Source organism: Rhinopithecus roxellana, chromosome 5 (genome assembly GCF_007565055.1).
Source record: "Rhinopithecus roxellana isolate Shanxi Qingling chromosome 5, ASM756505v1, whole genome shotgun sequence".
NCBI lineage: Eukaryota > Metazoa > Chordata > Mammalia > Primates > Cercopithecidae > Rhinopithecus > Rhinopithecus roxellana.
The window spans coordinates 27,515,430-27,541,011 of NC_044553.1; the positions used below are offsets into that span (position 1 = coordinate 27,515,430).

The window sequence follows — 25,582 nt, forward strand, 5'->3', positions numbered from 1 at the left end:
TCCTTCCCAGTGATAACATGACCACATTTCACAGCAGCAGGACTGGGGAGCTTCTGGGACTTCCCCAGGAGAGGAGAGAGAGGGACGGCAGCACAATTTCAGAGTCTGATGTGGGTACAGCAAACTCAACTCTATCAGAACTGGGTGCCAGGTCCCTGGACTGATGTTTGGGGTAGGGATGGCAGAATAAATCCAGGCAATGGTAAAATGTGGGTGCTAGAATGAGATATTGGGGTTCTGGGGAGGTCTGTGGCAGTTTAAACAGATTCTAGATACCACTCAGGGACAGAGCAGAGAAGCAGTTCCTGTGGAGAAGTGACTGTCAAAAGCTAACAAGGTGGCAGTCCAGGTCCCCAGGCAAATGGCTGTGCTCCATTAGGGGCAGAGAGAGGCGACAGCAGACCCTGTAGTTCAGTGAGAATATCATTGTCCCGGGGACCCAACCTCAGCTCTCAAGATCCCAGGTTCTGGGCATCTGTTGCTCAGATGAAGTGCCTGGTACACTGCTCTGCTTGAGAAAGATGGACTCAGGCCTGGATGGGACTGAAACTACAGCTGGTGGCGGGAGGGGCCTGAGGTTGAGCAGGAAGAGGCTCAAGCCCATAACTAGGATGATTACAAACCTATGAATGCATTCTGGACTTCAAAAGATGTAAAGGATGAACGATTTGAATGACAGGTTTTGAATGACATAAGTTTTGCCATTTTAAGTAGTGGGGCCAAAAACACCAAGTTAATTGCGAAACCTGCAGATATATCTATATATCTATATATCTATATATCTATCGATATATCTATATCGATATAGATATAGCCAAAGGCAATGGTTTTCAATGTGTGGGCCCCAACCAGCAGCATCATTATCCCCCGGGAGCTTATCAGAAATTCACAGAGCCCTTGCCAGCCCTATTGAAAATAGTATGAGAAACATTTGCCTAAAGAAGAGAGACCTAGGTAACAGACAATGAAAAATTGAGATTTTAACTCTCTGCGGAATGAAATCCTAAGCTGGGACTATGGCCTTCTCATAGCTCTGCTCTACCTGAAGTAAATCAAGGAATTCACAGGTGAGCTAAGTGGGGCTTCACAGTTGATTCTTCAACACTGATGCAGTACAGTAGCTACTGAAATTGCAGCCTTGGACAAGACAGCCTGTATTGCACTTCAGTACAGCTGCAGATTCTGATATATGTGCACAGAAAAGATGTCTATATAATAAAGAAAATACTTTTTTGTTTTTTGAGACAGAGTCTCACTCTGTAGCCCAGGCTGGAGTGCAGTGGCATGATCTTGGCTCTCTGCAACCTCCAACTCCCAGGTTCAAGTGATTCTCCTGCCTCAGCCTCCCAAGTAGCTGGGATTATAGGTGCCCGCCACATTGCCTAAACTATTTTATTTTTATTTTTATTTTTATTTTTAGTAGAGATGAGGTTTCACCATGTTGGCCAGGCTGGTCTTGAATTCCTGATCTCAAGTGATCCGCCTGTCTCGGCCTCCCAAAGTACTGGTATTATAGGTGTGAGCCACCACGCCCAGATGGCAAAAATTTTTTAAAGATGTTTTCATGTGTCCACTGTAGGCTGTCCAATACAGTTTACAACCTGACACTAGATACTTCGTAAACCTCTTAGTTTCTTAACTTATAAAATGAGAAAATCCCTTCCAGCTCTGATTAGGTCTAAGATTAACCCTAATGTATACATCAGACACCTAGGAGGATCTTATAACCCAGTTTGAAAATGGTAATAAAATAAATGAAACCATCCCTTCCCTTCATTAACACTTAGAGCTTGCCCACAGATGCGCACTGGTGTACTGTCAACGCCATCACAAGAGGACAGAGCGATGCGGGTTGGACTTGGGATCAAAGACTGAGCCAAATCTAAACCTCGTATCCTAGCAACTGGGTGACTGAAGCCAAGTGACTTGAGATATTGATAATATCTACTTTGCAAGGAGGCTCTGAAGGCTTACGTGAGGAAGGGAAGTACTGAGTATAGATGCTGGCACTCAGCAGTAGCTCAATAAATGCACCTTGCCTTTGCATTACAAAAAATGCTAAATCATATAATGTCCAAAACAAATGACTAGAGATAGGAAATAGGGACTTTTGTTATTTATAATTCTGAAAAGCTGGAAGCCACAAAATGACCTAGAGTAGAAGACTGACTAAATAAATCAATCAATTGCACATCCGTATGATAGGCTATTATACAGCTATTAAAAATGCTATTTAAAGACAAATTAGTGGGATAGGAAAAATTTCATATTATAGTGGTTAGAGAAGATATATAAATAGCATAGTTCAGTTATATAAAAATAGTATTACCCTATATATGCATGTACATTTATTTCTTTGAAGGATACATATACATTACAATGGTAATTTCTGGGTGGCAGAATTATAAGTGATTTTTATCCCTTGTGTATGCTTTTCTGTTCCTTAAAACATTTTACAATGAGTATGTGTTACTCTAAGAAACAACATTTTTTTTCTTCTTTTCTTTTTCTTTTTTTTTTGAGATGGAGTCTTGCCCTGCCACCCAGGCTGGAGTGCAATGGTGCGATCTCAGCTCACTGCAACCCCTGCCTACTGGGTTCAAGTGATTCTCCTGCCTCAGCCTCCTGAGTAGCTGGGACTACAGGTGCATGCCACCACACCTGGCTAACTTTTTGTATTTTTAGTAGAAATGGGGTTTCACCATGTTAGCCAGGATGGTCTCAATCTCCTGACCTCATGATCCACCTGTCTCAGCCTTCCATAGTGCTGGGATTATAGCCAACATGTATTCATTATTAATTTCAGAAGTAAGAGGGAGCAGGATATAAGCCAAGGCTCAGAGGATGGCTGGAGATGAGAGATAGAAGGATGCTCAGAGGGTGTTCAGGCCAAGGGGAAGCAGATGGAACCACAGAGCAGGTGTTGCAAAGGGATGGGGGACAATCTTAGAAGATCTGCTTGTTGGAAGCCAGAGAGCAAGCCAGGAGTCAAGGAAAAGAGGAATCGATGGACAGATTGGGTGGCACTTTGGGCAGAAGCTGGAGCATCAGACAGGCTGGACTTGATGCAACAGTTGGCAGAGGAGCCACTGCAGCTTCCTAGGCAGGTGATGACTTAAGAAGAGCAATTCTGTGGGCTGCCTCAGTCTCCGAGCACAGGATGACCTGAAGACAAATGGATCTAGGAGGAGGAAGATGAGGGGCCCTGACCGTGATGGGATCTAGAGGAAGGAGTTCCAGAGTGGGGATGCCTCCAGGGATGAAGATCCAGAAAGACTTCCTGTCCACTTGGGTATGAAGGGAAAGGCTGGGAGAAGGGAGCCAAAGGTGCCTCTTGTTTGCTTGCCTGAGAGAATGAGGATGTGGCAGGGTTGTCACTGAAACCCACAATGGGAAGAGATTTTATCTAATGATCTAGCAGACAGAATATGCCTGCAGCTAGGGCCTGTCTGAACAGGATAAGAGATGAGTTTCCAGAGAGAGAGAGAGAGGAACAGGGGTTCGTGAAGTTCGTTTCAGAAGGTACACATCATTCAAGGACTGGAGAGGAAGAGCAGACCCAGAGAGGGATAAAACAGTGGGCACTGAGATAGGAGGGAAGCCAGACCTGCCCTCCCTCCCAGAAGCCAAGGCAGGAGAGTGTCCCCGGGAGGGTCATGGTGGAGATGAGGCAGAGGTCACTGGTGGGACTGACTCTAGATCCTAAGAATTCCTATAATGGTCTATGAAGCTGCCAGATACAGTTACAGCAAGAATAGGAGAGAACCAGGCTGAAGCTGGAAGGAGTAGCTGGGTCTAGAGAAAAGTTCCTTTTCAGACAGGGGAAGCAGAAGCAACAGAAGCATGCAGAATGTGTTGAAAGCACAAAGGAAGCAGACTCCCAAGGGGATGAAAAAACCGACTGGGGAGAAACAGGAGGAGGGAGGCACAAACAGGTGCTTAAGCTTCTCTGAGTTCCCCTGGACCGATCTCTACAAGGAGGGTTATAATTTTGACCTCTCGGCGTTCTGAGTAAGAACTGAATGAATTAACTCATGTAAAACACCCGAGACTGTGGACACGCAATCTATGAAAGTGGTTGTCATTATGTGGAAATAAAGAAAATGGATGAGATGCAGTGGATTGAAAAATGTGAACCAGGAACCTGGTGGGAACTTCAGCTAAGAAAAGAATACAAATGAAATAAAACTTTTCTATGTATGGAGCCAATTGAAAAGCTGCCATTCAAATGTGGGCAGTCCTGAACAAAAAGGTGTCAAAGCATGTTTAGGCATTGGGGTTGGACTGGACTGGATGACTCAAGGATGCTTCTCACACAGTGGAACGGACCTTCACAGCCTGCCAGGGCCAGTGAGGGGCTGGCAGTCCTCACATCTAGGGCCTGCTTCCTCTGATTATACAGGCAGAGCAAGAGCACCTGCACTGTGTGATGTTTAATTCTCACAGGATGTTTGGCCCCTGTTTGTTTTCGTGGCCTGCAATTAAAGAGACAGAATATCTATAATCCCATGGGCAACGCTGTCCATGATATCTGTACTCTACCTTAGTTTTGTGGGTAAAACAGGTCCAAACATTTCCTCCCATCCACCTACCCTTGGGGCTTAGCCAGGTCTAAGAGGCTGGCTCTGGTCAAGGAATAAGGTCAACTGGCATCCATGGAAAGCAAACAGTTAGTAGTTGGCCAACTACTAACATCGCAGCTCAAACAACTGGGTCAAATGACTCTTGGCACATCAAATAGCCATGCCAAAGGTAGGTCAACAAAATAGTCACAATTAACCCAGAACAGAAGAGTCCATCCTAGTCATCTTGTTTCTAGAATCTCTCTCTTATCTTCTAATGATTCTGTGGCCACTTGAGTCATCCCTCTAAAATTCACATCTTAAAACCTGCTGATGACTTCCTACGGCCTAAAAGATCACCTGACACCCTAGGGATGGAAACCATTCCCAAAACACGACATCAACTTTTTACTTCTCCTAGGCCTGTCCTATGCTTGCTGATTTCTCAGTGTGCCTTGTGCTTTCACTTTCCTATATTTTCACATCTTAGCATACACTATCTTCTTTGCATGGAAAGGCTGCCCTCCTCCCTCAGCTATCTGGTGAACACCTACCCACTCTTTGAGGCACATTAAAGTCGCACCTTCTCAGACCTCCACCTCCATGTTACAGTCAATGGCCCATTTCTCTGTGCTTTGTAGGACGTGGGCAATGCTGGGTTTTCCAGTGTGTTCCTCCAAAGCAGGTGACTCTGCAATTTCCCAGTGCCCGGTGTAGGGCCTGTCACAATGCTCTTAAGTGTTCAGCAGGTAGATGAATAAGCTAAGCAGACATACAGCCTCATTCCTACATCAATTGGCCCAACTGTGTGGATCCCCTCAAAATCATTTTCTAGATGGCATAATAAAATAGTCACAGCTGATCCCTTAAGTTATCCTCCACTTTTGTCTGCAACAGTCAACCTCTTTTCCCTTTTAAAATTAATTTTAAGTTCGCTAGGCAAGATGATCTGAGTAGGTTTGCACAGCCTCTGCCTGGCACATTTCTGACACTGTGTGAATGTTAAATGGTAGCAGTAAAAAGAAAGAGTAAAAGTGTTTACTCAAGGAAAGATGAGAATAGCTCGCTGTAGATGGAAAACAGCACCAACTACTGAAACCATCTGGCTGAGGGAGGACAGGGCAAGAATGCAGACAGCGCCATTAAAGAACCCCAGAGTCACGTGGGGCTCTTCTGAGACCTCTCAGACCTCTTGCCTGCTTCCACCCACTCTTTGGAAGGTGCATTCTGCTCATTATTTGGTTTGAAGCTAAGCCTCATGGCCATTAAATTAAATAACACCCTGCCCCCACCAGAATTCCGCCAACCCTCCAATTACATGATTAGAATGTGATAAACATCATTAAGCTAGAAATCTACAGCGTACAGATTGGCTAAAATATTAAAATTAAATATTTAAATGTCATTACACTTATCCTCTGTGTTTATGTGCTTCTAACTCTGAATTCCTTTCTGTACCTAAGATGGTATTTCGTCTCCTTGGACCTCTGCAGTTCTGATTTCTAATGTCAGCTGACATGTAGGAAGGATGGGGAGGATGGGGCAGGCTCTAAATAAGTGGAAGATCCCTTAGATTCTGTAACTATGATTTGAATTACACACATGTGCACATACATTCAGTGAAACCTGACATCTCCATCTGCATTTAAAACGTACGGGTTGAAAAGACCACATAGTTCATTCGAGACTCCATCGGCCGGCATAGTCTACCATTGCTTTCCCTGTTCTCTGAATTCACAGCATGCTTCTTGGCAACATGTCTTCTGCTGTGTATTAGCTGATTTCTTAAAAGTTCTGCCCATTTGGCAACCTTTTGATTCACGTGCTGAAGTCTCACCTCCCAAAAAAGGGCTTCTAGTCTATTGTGCTGGGAAATATGAATCTTCTGTGTCTCCCTCCCTGCCCCTGCAATGCCTGTTCTGCTAGATGTCTGCCCTGGATAAACACCTGTTGATTGATGGAAACATACCTGTATTATACCCACACAAAAGGGTTAGGAGGAACAAAGCACTGCCATTCATCTTAGGAAAGCTGAAATAAATCCAGTTCTACTTCCTGTCCAGGGTTGTTATATGGGAAGGGGGCTGGGCATATTGAGGCTTCCTGTAGACTAGACACTATCTACAAAAGCACCACAATTTAATGCTCATAGCAACCCCATGAGATGGGCATCATGAAGGAGGCAGAAAGTCTGAGGTCAGATGGGTCCAGGCCACACAGAATGTCGGGAGGAGTGAGGACACATGCCCAGAGGTCTAGGATTGCTCAAACTGAATTGATCTTAGTATCATCAAAATGCTGACTCCCAGGCCCAGATCCCAGACTAAGTCAACTTGAATTCTACATGTTGCATCTGGAAATGGTCATTTTAAACAGCTCCACAGATGCTTTTGATGTTTGAGACCCACAGTCAAAGGACAGTAATTAAAGAAGGCTGAGGACCATTCTGTTCTCCTTCAGAACCACCCCACCTGACATTATCAGCCTTAACCACCCTAATATCCCTAGGTGGCCTACTATGTCACAGGCAGTGGGAGAGGCTGGTAGTATTGTCCAGGTATATGCCACTTGCTCCTCAAAATTGCACAGGCAGAGCACCAAGCAGGTTCTTAGGAGAGGAGGGCACCAGTGTCATGGGACGCTGCTCTTGGAATGTGGATGGGTTTATAGTTGCATCATCTGCCTTTGGCCACTGCCCATTTCCTGGGCCTGGAACTTGGGGACTATAACGTGATTGCTCTCATTTCACCCTGGGATATCTCTGGGCACAACAGATTCAAATGCCCATTAGAAATCAGGATCTCCAAAATTCACTGGCATGGCATGAAAACCAACATCTGAATGGAACCTGAAATATTCAAATAACTGATCTGTTTGCATGCTTTTGAATAGACATTCCAAATTTTCCTAATATTTGGCTTTCTTGAAAAGATTAAGGTGACAGATGCAAAATTAGTATTAATGAAGCTGGGTGTCAAAATTGCATGTGTCCTTTATTTTTTTAAATTTTTACTTTATGTTCTGGGATACAAGTGTAGAATGTGTAGGTTTGTTACGTAGGTATACATGTGCCATGGTGGTTTGCTTCACCTATCAACTCATCATCTAGGTTTTAAGCCGCCATGCATTAAGTATTTGTCCTAATGCTTTCCCTCCCCTTGCCCCGCAGCCTCCAACTGGCCCTGGTGTGTGTTGTTCCCCTCCCTGTGTCATGTGTTCTCATTGTTCAACTCCTACTTATGAGTGAGAACATGCGGTGTTTGGTTTTCTGTTCCCGTGTTAGTTTGCTGAGGATGATGGCTTCCAGCTCCATCCATGTCCCTACAAAGGACATGATCTCATTCCTTGTTATGGCTGTATAATATTCCATGGTGTATATGTACCACATTTTCTTTATCCAGTCTATCATTGATGGGCATTTGGGTTGGTTCCATGTCTTAGCTATTGTAAATCGTGCTGCAATAAACACACATGTGCATGTGTCTTTATAGTAGAAAGATTTATATTCCTTTGGGTTTATATCCAGTAATGGGATTGCTGGGTCAAGTGGTATTTCTGGTTCTAGAACCTTGAGGAATCGCCACACTGTCTTCCATATGGTTGAACTAATTTACATTCCCACCAACAGTGTAAAAGTGTTCCTATTTCTCCACAGCCTCACCAGCATCTGTTGTTTCTTGACTTTTTAATAATCACCATTCTGACTGGTGCAAGATAGTATCTCACTGTTGTTTTGTTTTGCATTTCTCTAATGATCAGTGATACGGAGCTTTTCTTCATATGTTTGACAGTCACGTAAATGTCTTCTTTTGAGAAGTGTCTGTTCATATCCTTTGCCCACTTTTTGATGGGGTTGTTTTCTTGTAAATTTAAGTTCCTTGTATATTCTGGATATTAGATCTTTGTCAGACGGGTAGATAGCACAAATTTTCTCCCATTCTGTAAGCTCCCTGTTTACTCTGATGATAGTTTCTTTTGCTGTGCAGAAGCTCTTTAGTTTAATTAGATCCCATTTGTCAATTTTGGGTTTTGTTGTAATTGCTTTTGGCATTTTTGTCATGAAGTCTTCGCCCAAGCCTATGTCCTTAATCGTATTGCCTAGGTTTTCTTCTAGGGTTTTTCTGGTTTTGGGTTTTACATTTAAGTCTTTAATCCATCTTGAGGAGGAAGGGGTCGTTTCAGTTTTGTTTTTTTTTTTTTGAGACAGAGTCTTGCTCTGTCACCCAGGCTGGAATGCAGTAGTGGTGTGATCTCAGCTCACTGCAAGCTCCGCCTCCCGGGCTCACGCCATTCTCCTGCCTCAGCCTCCTGAGTAGCTGGGACTACAGGCGCCCGCCACCACACCCCGCTAATTTTTTGTATTTTTAGTAGAGATGGGGTTTCACCATGTTAGCCATGATGGTCTCGATCTCCCGACCTTGTGATCCGCCCACCTCAGCCTCCCAAAGCACTGGGATTACAGGTGTGAGCCACTGTGCCCGGCCCAGTTTCAGTTTTCTGCATATGGCTAGCCAGTCTTCCCAGTACCATTTATTAAATAAGGAATCCTTTCCCCATTGCTTTTGTCCCCTTTCTCCAAGATCAGATGGCTGTAGATGTGTGGTGTTATTTCTGAGGTCTCTGTTCTGTTCCGTTGGTCTATATGTCTTTTTTGGTACCAGTATCATGCTGTTTTGGTTACTGTAGCCTTGTAGTACAGTTTGAAGTCTGATAGTATGATGTCTCCAGCTTTGTTCTTTTTGCTTAGTATGGTCTTGGCTATATGGGTTCTTTTTTGGTTCCACATAAAATTTGAAGTAGTTTTTTCAAATTCTATGAAGAATATCAATGGTACTTTGATGGGAATAGCATTGAATCTATAAATTACTTTGGGCAGTATGGCCATTTTCACAATATTGATTCTTCCTATCCATGAGGATGGAATGTTTTTCCATTTATTTGTGTCCTCTCTTATTTTCTTCAGCAGTGTTTTGTAGTTCCCCTTGAAAGGTTTTTCACATCCCTTGTTAGCTGTATTCCTAGGTATTTTATTCTCTTTGTAGCAATTGTGAATGGGGGTTCATTCATGACTTGGCTCTCTGCTTGTCTATTGTTGGTGTATAGGAATGCTTATGATTTTTGCACACTGATTTTGTATCCTGAGACTTTTGCATGTGTCCTTTAAAACAGCCAGCTATTTCTACATTCCCATGCATTTCCCTCTTCGAAAATTACTTTTTATGTTTATAGAAGACAAATAATGATCTCATATTGGTACAGAACTTTGTAATTTACCTAGTACCTTTACACACATTATTAGCTCATATACTTTCTCCTGGCCAACCAGCAAGGTTGTTCAGACTTGGATCATTATCTCCATTTTAGACATGAGGACACAGGATCAGAGAGATGAGGTAGCATATCTATTCACATTCTCTACTGCTTCCTTAGAGAAACAAGCACCTGAACACATGTCTCTCAGCTCCAGTACACTCTGCTCTTCTGTGACCTTTATGGGAGGTTCTTGGTCACCTTCAAATAATTTTAGTAAGGAGCACAGTAGGCATTTAGGTCCCATTACTACACATGTGAGATTAACTGCTCTTCTCATTACCTGGAGCCCTAGTGGCCATGGATAGGGACGGACCACCTTGTCATAAAACAGAGACCCAGGTGATGGTGTTAAAGTCACGACCTTGCAAGAATGCTCACCACTAAGCTGCTATGGTAAGCTGGGGGTAAAAAATTAAAAACCAGCTGAAGGGAAGGAAGCCTGCTAATATTTTAGTCCTTGAAAGAGCTGCTGGATCTAGGCAATGTAATCTGTAGATAACTTCAAGTCTTGGGCTATGTCTTTCAAGGGATTATACAGTTGGCTTGACAATGAGAGTAAGAATGAATGAGAATAAAGTGAAAACATGGTTTTTGGTAATGCAAACCTGGTGTTATAGAAATGGAAAGACCATTTTAGAAATCTGTCAGGAATTTAACTGATGCTGGGGGTGGAGTTTGAGGCTGATAAATAGGACCCATGAAATAAGTTATGGTTTAGCATTCTAGAAGCTGACTCCCTGTTGTATAGACACATGACTTCATTTTGCACTGGGATTTTCATTAAAAGAAACCTAGATTTAGAGTCAGGGATCTGGGTTGGATAGCTAGTTTGACCATTTCTTTGAAATGTCACCACGCATTATTCTCTGAGCATCAGGTTCCTATCTTCACACAGAGAGCTGTTTGGAAGGTTTAATGAAGAATGCATGAATCCTCCAAGACAAGCCAGGAAGAAAAGGCAGTCTTGTCTGGCAGAAAAACATATCATTTGCCATGAACATTGTTACAAAATACTATGTAGGTGAAAATGACTGTGGATCTTAAAGATGATGATTGTAAGCAAGAGAAATTAATTATGGAGAATCAAAGCTGTTGGGGTCTGATAGAATACAACTGACCATCCCACAGCATGATGCTACCATATTGCATATTGCTCTTGTGAGGACAGGGTATTTGGTTTTATTTGCTTCTGTATACTCAGTACTCAAAACAGTGCCTAAGTCCCTAGTATGCATTCATTTATTATTTACGAGAATAATGAACCTCTGGAGCTGGTCCCAGGAAACAGGAGAACCTGGAACCAGGACTTCCAAGTCAAAGTTAACCAAAACAGCTTCAGAAGATCCCCATGGGCTGCCTCCTCCATTTCTGTTGTCTTCACAGAGGTCACATTCTAATGGTCTGTTGAAGGAAAAATGTAATTGCCATGAGATTTGGGTGCTTCCCAGCATAGGACAAGGTGAGAAGTTAAGAACCTGCAGAGTCACAAGACTTTAGGGCTGGAAGAAGTCTCGGAGACCACCTGAGTTGGTCCTTTTGAAGTGGATGAAGCTGCAGCCCAGGAAGGCAAGTTTAATTGGATAGCAGCAAAACCAGAACTCAGGACCAAGGAGTGGTAATGGAAACAAGATTTTTTTTTTTGATAAAAGAAATACTGTGGCTTTGAAGGAAGTAAACAGCTCCGTATCAAGTTGTGTAAAGAGGCTGGGTTAAGTAACACCTCTGCCCAGGTTGGGAGGATGCAGAGCTGTCAGTGTTTAAACCTAAAAGCAGCTCCCAGGAGCTAGAGTCCCTTAATTCTTGGCAAAGTGGAATTTTCAGTGAGAGAAGAAAAACTCAAACACAGATAGAAAAGAAAAAACAAAACCTCAGAAGGTTTTTCAGACACCAAACAGCTCTTCTTCAATAATAGGCTGGCAAAAGAACCACACCTATTACATTTTCCAGAACAAACTCTCAGACTGGCTTTAAAAATTAGAAGAGAATGTGCTCCAGGCAAGATCCACTTTGGGTTTCATGAAATCCAGCTGGCTAGAAGGATTGTCAGACATGCAGGAGAAATCTAGAAAACAGATGGGGCGTCTTCCTCTAATTTCAACATGGCCTTGGGAGGTTCTGTAGTTGGAGAGTGGCTTGGTGGTGCTGGTCCAAGCCCTGGACAGTGGCCACGCCCCAGTTATACTGGAAGAGGCAGTGTTTTGGCAGAAACAGGTCGTGGGCACATCTGGCTGACACTAGAGTCTACACTAGGCAGTGCATGAAACCCCTTCCTTGCCAGTTAGCTCAGGATGGGATCAGCCTCCAGGGACCCAAATTGTGGTACCACCCAAAACTTCTGTCTTTTCCCTACCACCAGGCATTATAAGCCATAGGCTCTGCCAACAGCACTGAGCTGCACCCCGATGCCAGGAGAGGAAACAGTGCCTTTTCTGGGCTGGGAAGTAACACTGGATGGAGACTGGGGGATATTCACACTCTCAGGGACTTCTCAGGGACTTCTCAGGGACAAGCCTCTGCAAAGGACAGGTCCCAAAGGTCTGGGGCTCCATGGGTATTAGAAGCCACTTCACGGTTGCAATTATGTGAGCTTTGTCCTTCCTCTCTAAACTCTGCTGTAGTGAGCTCCCAAAGGCTGGAAGGAGCTAGACTCATGTTGTCAGCAAGGGGGCAACAGGAAGTAAAACCAGGCAGCCCGCAGCCTGGTTCCTGGTCCTCTTAGATCACTCTATCTGCCCAAGAGTCTTCTTAGAATTAATAGTCCTATGTGTGCATATTTCCATGAGTTTATATATTATTTATTTAAACAGATCTGGGTTTCTATATTCCTCTGGGCCATATGACAGGGATTTTCAGCAAACATAGGTTGGACGAAGGAAAAAGCAAAATCATGATGTTTCCCACTGGCAAAGTTCATCTTTGCGCTGCTATTGACATAACATATACAGCACAGAGCAATTTTGATTTGGGGTCATTACCAACCTGCTCTACAAATTCATCTAAAGGTCTCCAGGGAACTCATGAGGCCACCTGGAAAAATAGAAGGCTGACCCCATACATGGCCGGTATGGGAGAAAGAGCCCTGGAGTTTTCCGGGCCACTGGAGTAACTGCCCACCATTCAAAAACCCATGTACCTGGGAGCTCCATTGTCCTGGATTCTCCATCCTGCCCTGCCTCTTTAACTATGACCTTGGACAAGCCATTGAATCTTTCCAAACCTCAGTTCCCTCAGATGCAAAATGTGGTAACCTTACAGTGCCATGGTGAGGATGAAATGAGGGGGTAGATGTAGATCACTTGACAGATTAAACAGGAAATCAGTGAATGACAGTTAGAGCTATCAGTACTAAAGCAGGGACAGAACTGATACATGGAAGCATTATTCTCACTGGCCAAAGGGCCAAACAATGTCTCATTGACAGTTCCCATGGCCACATGTCACCACTGGAGGGGACATGGGAACGCGGCCTCCCCAGGCATGAAAGTGGGTGAATCCAATGGTCGCTGTCACCTGACCTGATCCATCCTCTACTTTGGGGATGCAGTTGGTCTCTCTTCCTCCTGGAAATACTTTCTTCCTGTGGCTGCAGGGCTTCCACCTGGTCCTGCCCACCCTGGATGCTTCCTTTGGTCTCTGAGCCAGGTCTTCCTCTTCCGATTGCTCAGCAAGGGAGTTGCTGCAGCCCCCCTTTTTCTTACATTCATGCCCCAAACCATCTCACCCAGCCTCGCAGTGTTAAGTACCATCTGTACCCCGATGACTCCCAAACTCACATTCCTCTGACTTCTAGGCACACTCAGCATCTCCACTTGGATGTTCCAGCAGTATCTCTAGCACAGCACATCCAAACACAAACTCAGGACCCCCACCCCAGCCTGCTCTCTCTGAGCCCTCCCCATCCATTGGCAGCCTCACCCAGTCAGTTACTCAGGCCATGCTGGACTTCTGGCCTCGTCCCCTTCTCCAGATCGAATCCATCTGAACATTCTGCCGTTGCTTCCTTTAGGAGGCATCCGTGCTATCCCCGGCTCCAAGTCCCCAGATTCCCTCTCCTGGATCCCTGCATACAGCCCCCACTTTCCTCCTTACTCTTCCACAGTCCACTCTCCACAGAGCACCCAGGAGTTGTCAGATCGTGTCACCTCTCTGCCCAGCACCCTGCAATGGCTTCCCAGGTCCTTCTGCATAAAAGCTAAGATCAGCTCAGTGGTCACCAAGACTCCACATGATCTACCATGGTGCCCCCATTCGTTCTGCTCCTCCCCCTCCCTCACGGGTCCCAGCCATGGGCCTGCTCCCAGCTCATCAGGGCCAGCCTGCTCTAGCCCTAATAAGCCTCAGCCCTCGCTGTCCTGTCTAGAATGGTTTTCCTCCAGATAACCTCTCTGCTTGACCGTCACTCCCTTGATGTCTTTACACACATGCCAAAACCTCAGTAAGACCTGCCTCTCTGACACTAAAACTGTACTCCTCCCAACACTCCTATCCCCTGTCTTTTTTGCCACCAGCGAGCCACCACCTACTCTGCTTATATTGTTTACTGTCTCTCTCCCTCACTAGAATATGTAATCTGACTGGGAAGGGATTTTTCTCTATTCTGTTTGCTGCTGTATGCACAGCTCTTAAGCTAGCAAGTGGCGTGCTGTGGAAGCTCGGGCTGAAGGAGCACATGCCAGTCCCAGCTGGAAGTCACCCTCTGCTCCTCCTTTGTTCTCATTTGCCCACCGTCTCGGCATTTAGCTCCCTTTAGGTTTTCACTCCACGATGTGTCCATCTGGCTGCCCAAGCGTGAACATGGTTACTTCTCCACTAAGGGGAACAGAGGTGGAGGGAGAATGCTGTAGGAGGAAGTCACCCTGCTCCTGGGGGAGAGGAGGGTTGCAGGAAGTCTCTCCAAAGGGCAGAAATACTAAGAGGACATCAGTGTCCATTTCCACACTTCCAGGTGCTGGAACAATATGCCCAGAAATCTCCTTCAACTTGACTCTTTTCTAATCAATACATTTATGTAGGCATGGCCTCAGTTTCCTCATCCCAGAATGGAAAAACAATGCCCCATCCATGGAGTTATTTCTTTTTTTTTAACATGTGAGATTCTTTGGTAATTTCTAAAATTCTACAGAAATAAGATAGCATCACAAAGTTTCCTGTACATACCTTGCTCTGATCCATGCTCTAAGTGCTAAACCCACATCCCACACTACCAGCTAAATTTACTGACATGGACTTCCCCTGATGCCTCAAAATCAAGGTGTCCAAACGTGACTTGTTTTCTCTCACCCCGCCCCGCCCCACTTTTTCCATCCTGACTTTCTATCACAGCTGCCAGCTGTACGGACTTGAAATTTCAGAGTAATTGTTATCTCTTCTCTGTCCCTTATAAGGGCAATCCAACCATGCTCCAGATCTCTTTAGTACTGCTTCCGTGATGCTCCTCAAAGCTGTCTCCTCACCACATCTCCAACTTGGCCCACTTTCCCCAAATTTTGCCAGGAGCATTGCAACCGCCTTCGACGGGGACCTCTGCACCTGCAAGATGCTGCCCACTCCAACCTACCCAGTCACCGCATCCAGGGCTTTCTGCCAAAACCCAGAGCAGCCCCGCTACCCAAAGCTTTCACCCAGTTTGTCCATTACATGCAGAGTAAAACCTGAAAATTCACAGCCTTATCCAAAATCCCTCCCTTCCAGCTTCATCACCAACTACACCCACCCTCACCACACCTGCACTGACTCTATGGTAATGAAAACATAGCACAGCCCTACACTGGTAATTACCCTATACACTTAGCCTCTCAGCCTTCCCTGCAGCCATTCCCTCCACCTAGAACACTGTGTTGAAGACCTCGTTTTCCTTGAGGCACTCTGCGCTTCTGCATCCTCAAGGAGGCATTCCTAGATTGCTCCCAGGGAGAGTTCAGTTCTCCTCACACCTGGCCCCACTGCTCCCTCCTTCTCCCTCTGCCACACGCCTGCACATGGGATGACCCTCTGGGCTTGACAAAATACTGGACAACATTTAATGCCAGCCTGTTCTTAGAGAACTCATTCTGGCCCCTCGTCTTGGCCAAACATCGCGACAGCAGAGACCCGACACTAAGTGAAAAACACACGCACAATGGTCCAAGAGTGAGGGCAGACTGAGTATCACTACCAACAATGACAACCACGCATGGACGGCCTGGGCCTCAGTCCCCATGCCAATCCTGGGAGTGGACAGAACTGGCCTCCATTTACAGATACCTACTGGGGCTCGAAAATTCCTGCCCGCTTGGCCAGTATCACAGAGCTAGCGAGTGGCACAGTCCATGAAGAAATGCTCAGTCTTGCTCAAAAGACTGTGCTCTTCAACAAGGCAACTACAGTAAAAAGGATAAATGCTTGAGGTGATGGATGCCCTGTTGACCCTGATGTGATTATTATGCATTGTATATGTCTGTTTCAAAATACCTCATGTACCCCATAAATATATACACCTACTACGTACCCACAAAAGACTGTGCCCTTGGCCAGCTCCATGCCCCTCCCAGGAGTGAAGGTGACGAAGGCATCCCTAGGCACTGACCTCAGACATACCACACTTCACAGAGAATACAGTGAAATTCCCAAGAGGAAGACAGTCAAGGTCAGGGATCCATGAAATGATGCTCCCAAAACCTTTGCAGCCCTGAGCATGAGGAGTTATTAGCAGAGCAATTGAGCTGCAAACTCAGCCCTCTTACTTGGGCTTTTGGGAAGTCTTTACTGTTAGGTGGATGTTTTTAACCAAACAAAACAGGCTGCCATTCCTGCTGTGCACTGGATAAGTTCCGAAAGGTTAACATTATTAACACTCTTTCTTTCTCCTCATGCTTTTCAAAGTCTTTTTATACTGCTATTGTTTTTCCACTGAATCATCATCTCTTTGAAAAAACTCCTCCTGTTCAACTCCTTTAATTTTTTTCTCATTCAAAGCTCTATAGATGTCTTTTGTCTTTTCTCTTCCTTGCCCCTGGCTTTCCTTTGGGGCCCTGGAACCACTAAATAAAGCCTAAGCAGATACCAGAAATGCCTGCAGAACACTTCTTTAAAAGCATAGCAGACATTGGCAACATTGATGAAACATCCTCCCCTCCCTCCCCCGCTCCCTCCCTCACAGGGTGCAGCCCCAAGCCCAGACAAGATGCCAGATGGTTGGCTGCTGCAGCTACAGGTGCATTTATGTAATTCTACAGCACACACATTCCAGTTAACAACAAAATGGGAACTCCATAGGTTGGCATCTGTTTTTCAGGTAATCCAACTGCTGAGTCAATGGTGGGCATCTCTCATTTCCATGGTACCCATCTCAATACATAATTCAGTAGTGTACTCACTAGTGTACTTAGAATGTAAGCACTAAGAGGTACCAGGAAGCACAGGCAAGGCATGGCTTGGGCTATGGAGAGGTGGGCACCACTCTCCTCTCTGCCGTGGTGGGGCGAGACCTAGAGCATGTTGCTCAACCCTCGAAGAGCCTCAATTTCCTCATCTGTAAATCCGAGGTCCAAGAAAAGATGACCTGAAGACTCTTTTAGATCTACTGTGTCCCAAGTATTTTATCCCTCCAGTAGCTGGATTTAGGGCAGAATTCTTCAAAGTTCATGTCAAGTTTCCAGAGTTCAACCAGCAGAAAAGACATCAGGTTTTTAATCTGTCTTAGATGGCACAGTAGTGGCTGTGTTACTGACTACAGCTCTAGCATGCGATGTACTCATACAGGCCTGTGCCATCCCACCACCATCCTTCCCCACTGCAGAGCTTCTGCCAGAGGCTCTCCCCAAAGCAGGAAGTGTCCACTATGGATTCCCAGGATGAAATTCTGTTACTTTGTAAAGGTCTTTTCTCTTGGTATTCGGCTAAGGAAAGCATCAATTCATAATCTCAAGGCCATGAAAGGCAGGGTAAAAAAAGACCAAACTGTGTCTAACATGTAGCTTTTGAAAACCAACTAACCCTTTGGGGCATTTTGTGGGATAAAATACACAGAAAGAATCAACAGGAGGATGGCGTTCAATTATTCAAGGGAACGTCATTAAGGCAAACTTGGCTATGCTGGTAGGAACGTGGGCAGAGCCTGTGTTCAAGATAAATGCCCAATCCCCTTTGGGACTCCTATCACCAACTGTTACGAAAATGTAGCCGAGGACATTTTATTAGAGTAGTAATGCAACTGTGGAAGCCAGACTGAGCGGCTGGCTGCAATTCTTAGCAGTTCCGAGGTAACTGACCTGTGGCCTTTTGGTTCACAGACTCTTCACCTGAGCCAAGAAGGTGCCTGATTGAATCATAGATCTTTTACCTCTCATAACATGAGACGGAAGAGTTCTATTAAAAATGTATGAAGGCAAGTGAACACGCCTCAGCTGCACTGGGAGCCCCGTTCCTGGGGCCAGAGGCCATTCACCTTTCCTTTTAACAAAATCCTATGAAATAATTCATTTACACCGTGTCAGCTCAACTACATGTATGTGATTGGGGAAAAAAATACAAGGAGGGGGAAAAAAAAACAGTCGAAAATGTACTTTATCCCTGGGTTGTAGGAAAATGAATTATTCTTATTTTCCTGCCTGGCCTTTATTGTGTTTCCAAATTTTCTACAGAGAATATGTATTTCTTTATGAGAAAACAAACATTTTTCAAAAACAAATGTTCACATGGGTCTTTGCCCAGGCACTGACTACGTTTAAGTAGGTAAAAGATGCAAAATGGAGAGTTTATATATGGATACCTACGAAGCCTGGGAATAGTCTCTGTTTTGGTCCAGTGCAAACATCTTTAATCCCCAAAGGGGTCCTGCTGCTCATGCACACTCCAGGGCAGGAGCCTGGCTGGGAAGGCAAAACAATCCCTGATAGCTGTTCCCATCGCCAGGGACAAATCCTAAATTTGGCAACCTCTGGAAGTGAACAAGTTTCCTTTCTTTCCCCCAGGGTCAGAGACCTGGCATGGAAGTACAAGAGGCTGCAGAATTTTTAAATAAACATTTTTCTACCGAAGAAAGCTATCCAGTAATTATAGCAAACTTTCCCAGAAGAGATTCCATTTACCACCTCTCTTTTAAGAAATTACTTGGCAACAGGATGTAATTTAATTAAAGTATTTACTTAAATGTATGCCCTCTGGGGCCTGAAGGAAACAGGATATTTTTCTAATCAACTGGCAGTTTTGGGGGTTGTTTGACCATGGGTCAGGGGTTTTCTCATGTTTAAAACACACACACACACACACGCGCACACACACACACACACACACACACACATCTGAAACAAGAATGTCAAGATCTCCTAACTGATACGCCAGCAAAAAGCAAAACTCTCATTTCCAGATCTTACAAAGATTCTTGGGAATGCCAAACTTCTGGCATTCTCCACTTGGCTTTGAATAGAATGGAAAAACCCCTAATTGCAGTATCTTCTCCACAAAAATCAGAAGCAGTGATTTTATTGTGGAACAAAATCTACTCTGCTTTTTAAACCCAAGTCCTGATCATTTTGGCTTAAAACGATTATATCTGGGCTGTCTGAATATTGCATTAGGTCCCAAATCCCGATTGGATTGGCTGGGTTCTGGGTTAGACTGTCTCTCAGATCTGAGGGCTGGAATTTGTGTCTTTTCTCTCCTCATCTTTTCTCTCTGTATTTCTATTTTATTAAAAATGTATCCCCAGGGCCTAGAACACTGGCTGTCTCATGCTGTCGGTGTTCAATAAACATCTGTAGAAAAAATACTTTTGCAGAGTGAAGCATGGTGGCGAACATCCTGCAAATGTTGAGGGGCAGGAACTGGTGCTGTTCCTGGGGTCAGCAGACCAAGGCCCGACTGGAGGGCAGATTTTGGCGCTGTGGCTTCCCAAGGATGCTTATGGGAGCCTGGAGGCCTTGGACTTGGACTCAACCATCCCCTGGCTGGGGACTTCAAGGAAATCGTGGAAATTCCCAGAAGGCCCCCAGCCATTCTGGCACCATAATCACCTGACATACGACTGACCAGCCTCCCCTACTCTGTGCTGCCCTCTCTTCCTCCACAGGGAACTCTGGTCTTTGTTTCCCACATTGTGCTTAGAGGCACCCAGTATAAACAGCAGCACATAAGCAGAATGACGAGTTTTGTGCCCACTGCTAAGTCTCCGCAGAAATTCTAGGGAAGATTCTCAATATGGTTTGTGCAGATTGAACAGAACGCTGTGATCAGAGGAGTCAGTGCAGGCTCTTAACTGTCCACACCCTTGTCTCAGATTCTGCTCCTAAGCTTCCTCTTGCACATCTGTGTCTTACCTGACAACTAAAATAAACTAAAAACCAAGCTGCAGACTTGTGCCCTTTGCAATGGCAGTCGAGGTTTCTGTCCACGGTGTGACAGATTATTTCACATTGTCCTGTTTTCATGATCTATTCCTCCTGTCTGTGCCAACTGCTTAGTTTATGTGGTAAGTGTGTCTTTGTGTGTTCATTAGGGTCATGGATAAAAATGTTGAACAGCACAAAGCAAAGGGCACAGTCTTGTGGCACTCCACACCAGGGGTCTTTCTAGACCAATGTCAATCCTTTAACGCATGCATTGGGAGCAAACTGTGCAGCTTATAGACGTCCTTAGAGGGCACTGCGGTGCTGTGGTCAAAGCACGGGTAAAGACGACAGAGAAACCGGGATGAGACTCCGCTTTGCTGCTGCTGGCTGTGTGACCTTGGGCAAGTTGCTAAATCTCTGAGCCTATTTGCTCATCCACAATATCAAAAAAAATGATGGTACCTTCTTTAAATGGTGAATTTGAGATTCATGTGGGACAAGGTATGTAAAGGCATTAGCCTGTGTCTTACACAAAGCTTCTCTCTCAATAAATAAAGCAATGTGGTGTTGTTTTAAAAGTTCACAAGGATATTATAAGAAAATTTGTTATATATCTCCAGGAAATCACGTCTTTAGCATTTAATTGACACAAGTAGCAACCCTATCAAAAATGTAATGCATTATTTGGCTTTGCTTCTTTTTAGAGAGTTCATGACAACTCCCAGAGTCTATCAAAGCTCATCATCTGTTTAATAATCTACTCTTTTTCCCTTCTTCTTCTTCTTTTTTTTTTTTTTTTTTTTTGAGACAAAGTCTCGCTCTGTCACCCATGCTGAAGTGCAATGGCATGATCTTGGCTCACTGCAACCTCCACCTCCTGGGTTCAAGTGATTCTCCTGTCTCAGCCTCCCAAGTAGCTGGGATTACAGGTGTGCACCACCACACCAAGCTAATTTATTGTATTTTTAGTAGAGATGGGTTTTCACCATGTTGGCCAGGCTGGTCTCGAACTCCTGACCTCAGGTGATCCACCTGATTGGCCTCCCAAAGTGCTGGGATTACGGGTGTGAGCCACTGTGCCTGGCTATAATCTATGCTAGACATTTGGTGGGAATGTTGTTACACTCTCTTATGAATTGTCCATTACTTTCAGAATCCATCTTTACCAGTGTAATGAAAACCATGACGATCATGGCCACCTCCTTTGCACATGTCCCTTTCCTTGTCCTGCATAGCTTTTTTATAAATAACTGGCTACAAACCTATGAAATCATATATCCAAATTCTCTGAAGAAAATGGAAAGCAGAAATCATAGAACCCTTAGGGCCCCCTAGACTATTTTTTTTTAATTACTATGGACTCTAGCTGCTTTGTAAACCTGCTTGTCCCACACTTTCCAATTTAAGGCAGTCTACTCAGTGGGAAAAATCAAAATAAAATAGAAGCTGATGAGTTCTACTTGCTCTCAGGTATTTGTTAAACATACCATCCCCTGCTCTGGTCATTTCTATCTCCTTAGTGAGAAACTTCTCATAGGCTGGGAGGAGGAACAGTCCATTAGACAAACAAACATCTGCCTTCTCCATTCTTTCCTTCACTTTGCAGATGGAAAGCCAAGGCTCTTGTTTCTTGCCAAATCTAGTAGTCAAATTGGGAGGTCACACCCAAGGCTATAGTTCTCCTGCTTGCCTTTCCTAATGACAGTTGAGGAGTTACCAGATGTAGAAACAGAGACCCATCCCCACACTTGGTGACTGGTGGTGGACTAGGGCAGGGACACGGGCTTGGACACGTGCAGGGTAAAGAACTGCACCAAAGCCTCCCTGCTGCACACAGAGCAGAGCTCTTGGAGATGCACTGACCTGGGGCAAAAGAAACAGGTCAAAGGACTGAGATATGTAAACAGTCAGTGCCAACAGCAGATCACTCTAGCTCAATAAAATGTCTTTATGAGGTAATTAGCAGTTCATAAAATCTGTTAAGTAACTTAGAAAGCCCTGTACCACTCTTCCAGCATCTCCACTGCTAAAGGACCCTTGGGAAACATTAACTGTTACTGTGATGAATCAAGCAGCATCAGCAAGGTAGATGGCAGCCACTCACAGCCAGAAGAATTCAAAACACTTCCTTCTGCCTTTGCTGACTGAGAAGAGAGTCCCAGATCATCCCAGTTTAACACTGAACTCATAGAGACAGCTATGGGAATGGTTGGGGAAGGAAAAGAATTGATCATAGCCTCATCTCAAGCCTCAGTTTGCTCGCATGTGGAATAGGATATACCTGCCTTGCAGAATTGTCACAAATTAGAAAGGAAGAATGGAAAGTGCCTGGCCCAGGGTCTAGCATTCTCCAAAACAACAAGTGGATGCCACTGATACATTTACTAGCAGTAGTAGTAGCAGCAGCAGAAGTAGAAGTAGTAGTAGTAGTAGTAGTAGTAGTAGTAGCAGCAGCAGCAGCAGCAGCAGCAGCAGCAGCAAGAGCAGCAGCATTAGTGTTGTTGCTGTTGCTGCAATTAGCTTATGTGCCTACGGTGTTCCCCACACATTTCTCACAAGAACCCTGTGAAGTATCATCCACAGCCTTAAAATAAGAACTTAAAAGTTAGGAGGGATTGGCTTGGCTTACCTTTGAGCCTGTATCCTTAAGTGCTTCTTGAATTTAAAAATCTCTTGCAAGTGAAAATATCACTCTTATAACACAAAACAAAAAATCCAAAAGAAAAATTTCTTAAAAGCAAAAAAAAAAAAAAAAAAAAAAAAGACAACCAAAGAAAAATAACTTCTACTAAACTGTTGTGTACTAAGGAACAATAATCATTCTCTCTCAAGATGCCATACCATGAGGATATGCCATTAAGGTGATGGGAGGATGGAAGGATGGGCAGATGGATAGATGCATGGATGGACGTACAGATGGATGGATGAACAGATGGATGGAAGGCTGGCTGGCTGGATTGATGGATGGATGAACAGATGGAGGGATGACTGGCAGGACAGATGGAGGGATGTATGGAGGGATGGATGGGTAGGTAGATGGATGGGTGTGTAGGTGGGTTGATGAATGGGAAGGCCTTTGCATTTGTGGGTTTCCTAATATTTTCTGGGGCATTCGTTCACTTCATTCAAGTCTGTTCAAATGTCACCTTCTCAGAGAGGTTTTCTGTGGCCTACTTTTGTAAAACGGTACTTCATTCCCACTAATTCTCTAGCTTCTAATCCTGTTTTGCTTTGTGTAGATGTTAATTTTTTGTCTCTCTTATATTGGATGTAAGCAGCATGAAGATTTTGACTTTGCCTTTTGATAGCTGTATCCCCAGGACTGAGAGAGCACCTGGCACACAGAAGGCACAATAAACATTTGTTAGGCAGATGAGTTGGTGGACGAATACATACACATGAACATCACACAAACACATGTCAATACATGGTAGCATAAATTCCACTTAAATACAGACTAATCACGAATTCCAAAACTGTCTAACTCACTATAAAAGCAAATTGGACAGCATAGTATTTCCATAAACTTCCCACTGGACCCAAGGCTCAATTTCCTCTGAAGATTAAAGCCTGGGGGTGGGAATGAGAGTGAGAGAAGCCCTCTCCCTTTTTACTCCTCGGCCAGTCACTTCTATTTACCAAACTGTAATCTAGAAATGAACACACAGACTCCACTAAAAGAAAAAAACACAGATTAACTCTGCCCATGATATGTACAGAAGTCGGGATGGCATCAGTTTCTTTTGTTTTTTCATTAATGTTTTTCACTCACTCAGGAACAAGTCTGTGCTATGTCCACAGTTTTGCAACCTAGTGAATCCACAATAGGGAAAAGATGATTTAAATACTAAGTGCCACCCAGGTATGGTGGGGTGTTCTGGAAGCCCAAAAGACAGAGGAACCGGCGACCACATGGCCCAACTGATTCACTGGACTTGGCTCTGGATATAACACCAGGATATACAAGAAACCTATCCTTCTGCCACCACTATGAACTGGAAAAAAGGTATCTTAGCCCCACAAGACAGAGCTCAAAAGCCTTCTAGGTAAGGATCAATGGGATAAGGATCCAGCTCTTCAGAATGACTTGCTGTAGGAGGGTAAGATCTATCTCAACTTCTAAAGTTGTTTGTTTATGAAAAATCAGTCTTGGCCAGGCACAGTGGCTCATGCCTATAATCCCAGAACTTTGGGAGGCCAACGAGGGTGGATCACTTGAGGCCAGGAGTTCAAGATCAGCCTGGGCAACAGAGTGAAACCCTGTCTCTACTAAAAATACAAAAATTACCTGGGTGTGGTGGCGCATGCCTGTAATCCCAGCTACTTGGGAGGCCGAGGCAGGAGAATCGCTTGAACCCAGGAGGCAGATGCTGCAGTGAGCTGGTCCCACTACTGCAATCAGCCTGGGGACACAGTGAGTGATAGTCTGTCTCAAAATAAATAAATAAATAAATAAATAAATAAATAAATAAATAAATAAATAAATAAATAAATTAAAGAAAGAAAGAAAAAGAAAAAAAATCAACCTCACCTTTTAATAACAATACGTTCTGAAAGCTCCAGTTTTCTTCTCATATAGAGTACCAAACAATGAAAAAGAAGAATTTAAGAAAATGCAATAAATTTCAATCCCATAGTCTTCAAAATATGACCAGGCTAGCTGTTTGGCACAAATGTGGACATTTAGGATACAAATAGCTACTAGACTTTTCCTTGTATGTTCTGTAAAGAAAGGTGGATTCAGTTTAAGCTGAGGTTTATCCTTGTAAGGCTGCAGGGAAATATCAAGGAATCCTCGAGGTGGCTTTAGCATACTTAGCACCAAGCCCTTCTGCTACACTTGAAGAAGCTTAGACCCAAGTTCTGGCTGTGAGTCTTCCCTAGAGTTGTGTAACCTTGGAACAAGCCCCTCAATTTCTCTGCGCTTCCTCTCCTGTAAAGTGAACAGTTTTGCTGGTATAATCATCCACTCAGTTCATTCCATGACTTCTGGTTACAAAGTCACTGTGCTCTGACACCCAGAACCCCACGACTCCCTGACTGCAGATAGCACTGCAGGCTTCCCAGCGCCCATGCCTTTTTTGCCTTTCTTCTTCCTGGGAAGCCTCTTGTCAACTCTTGAAGGCCTGGTGCAGACGTTACCTACTGTTTTGAGAAAGCATTCCCTAACCACCCATGCAGAGTTAGTCTCTCCCATTTTGTAAACATTTCTCATGTACCTATTATACCATTTATCAAAGCATCTTTTAACTGTATGTTTGCAGACCTGCTGTACCCCGTGAGGGCAAGAGACCTGTTTCAGAGAGGCAAAATGAGTAAACGGCTGATGGGTGAATTCGAAAACAAAAGAACAAATTTGTTTAGCTTTCTGTCTTCTCTCACAGTTGTTTCATAATAAGG

The 25,582-nt window shown here is 44.4% G+C and overlaps 1 protein-coding gene across 3 annotated transcripts in view; it reads right to left on the bottom strand.

Annotated features, from left to right (window-relative positions):
- SLCO3A1 (solute carrier organic anion transporter family member 3A1) overlaps positions 1–25,582 on the bottom strand; it is a 314,561-nt gene that overhangs the window by 121,435 nt on the left and 167,544 nt on the right. The gene's annotated exons all lie outside the window — the stretch shown is intronic.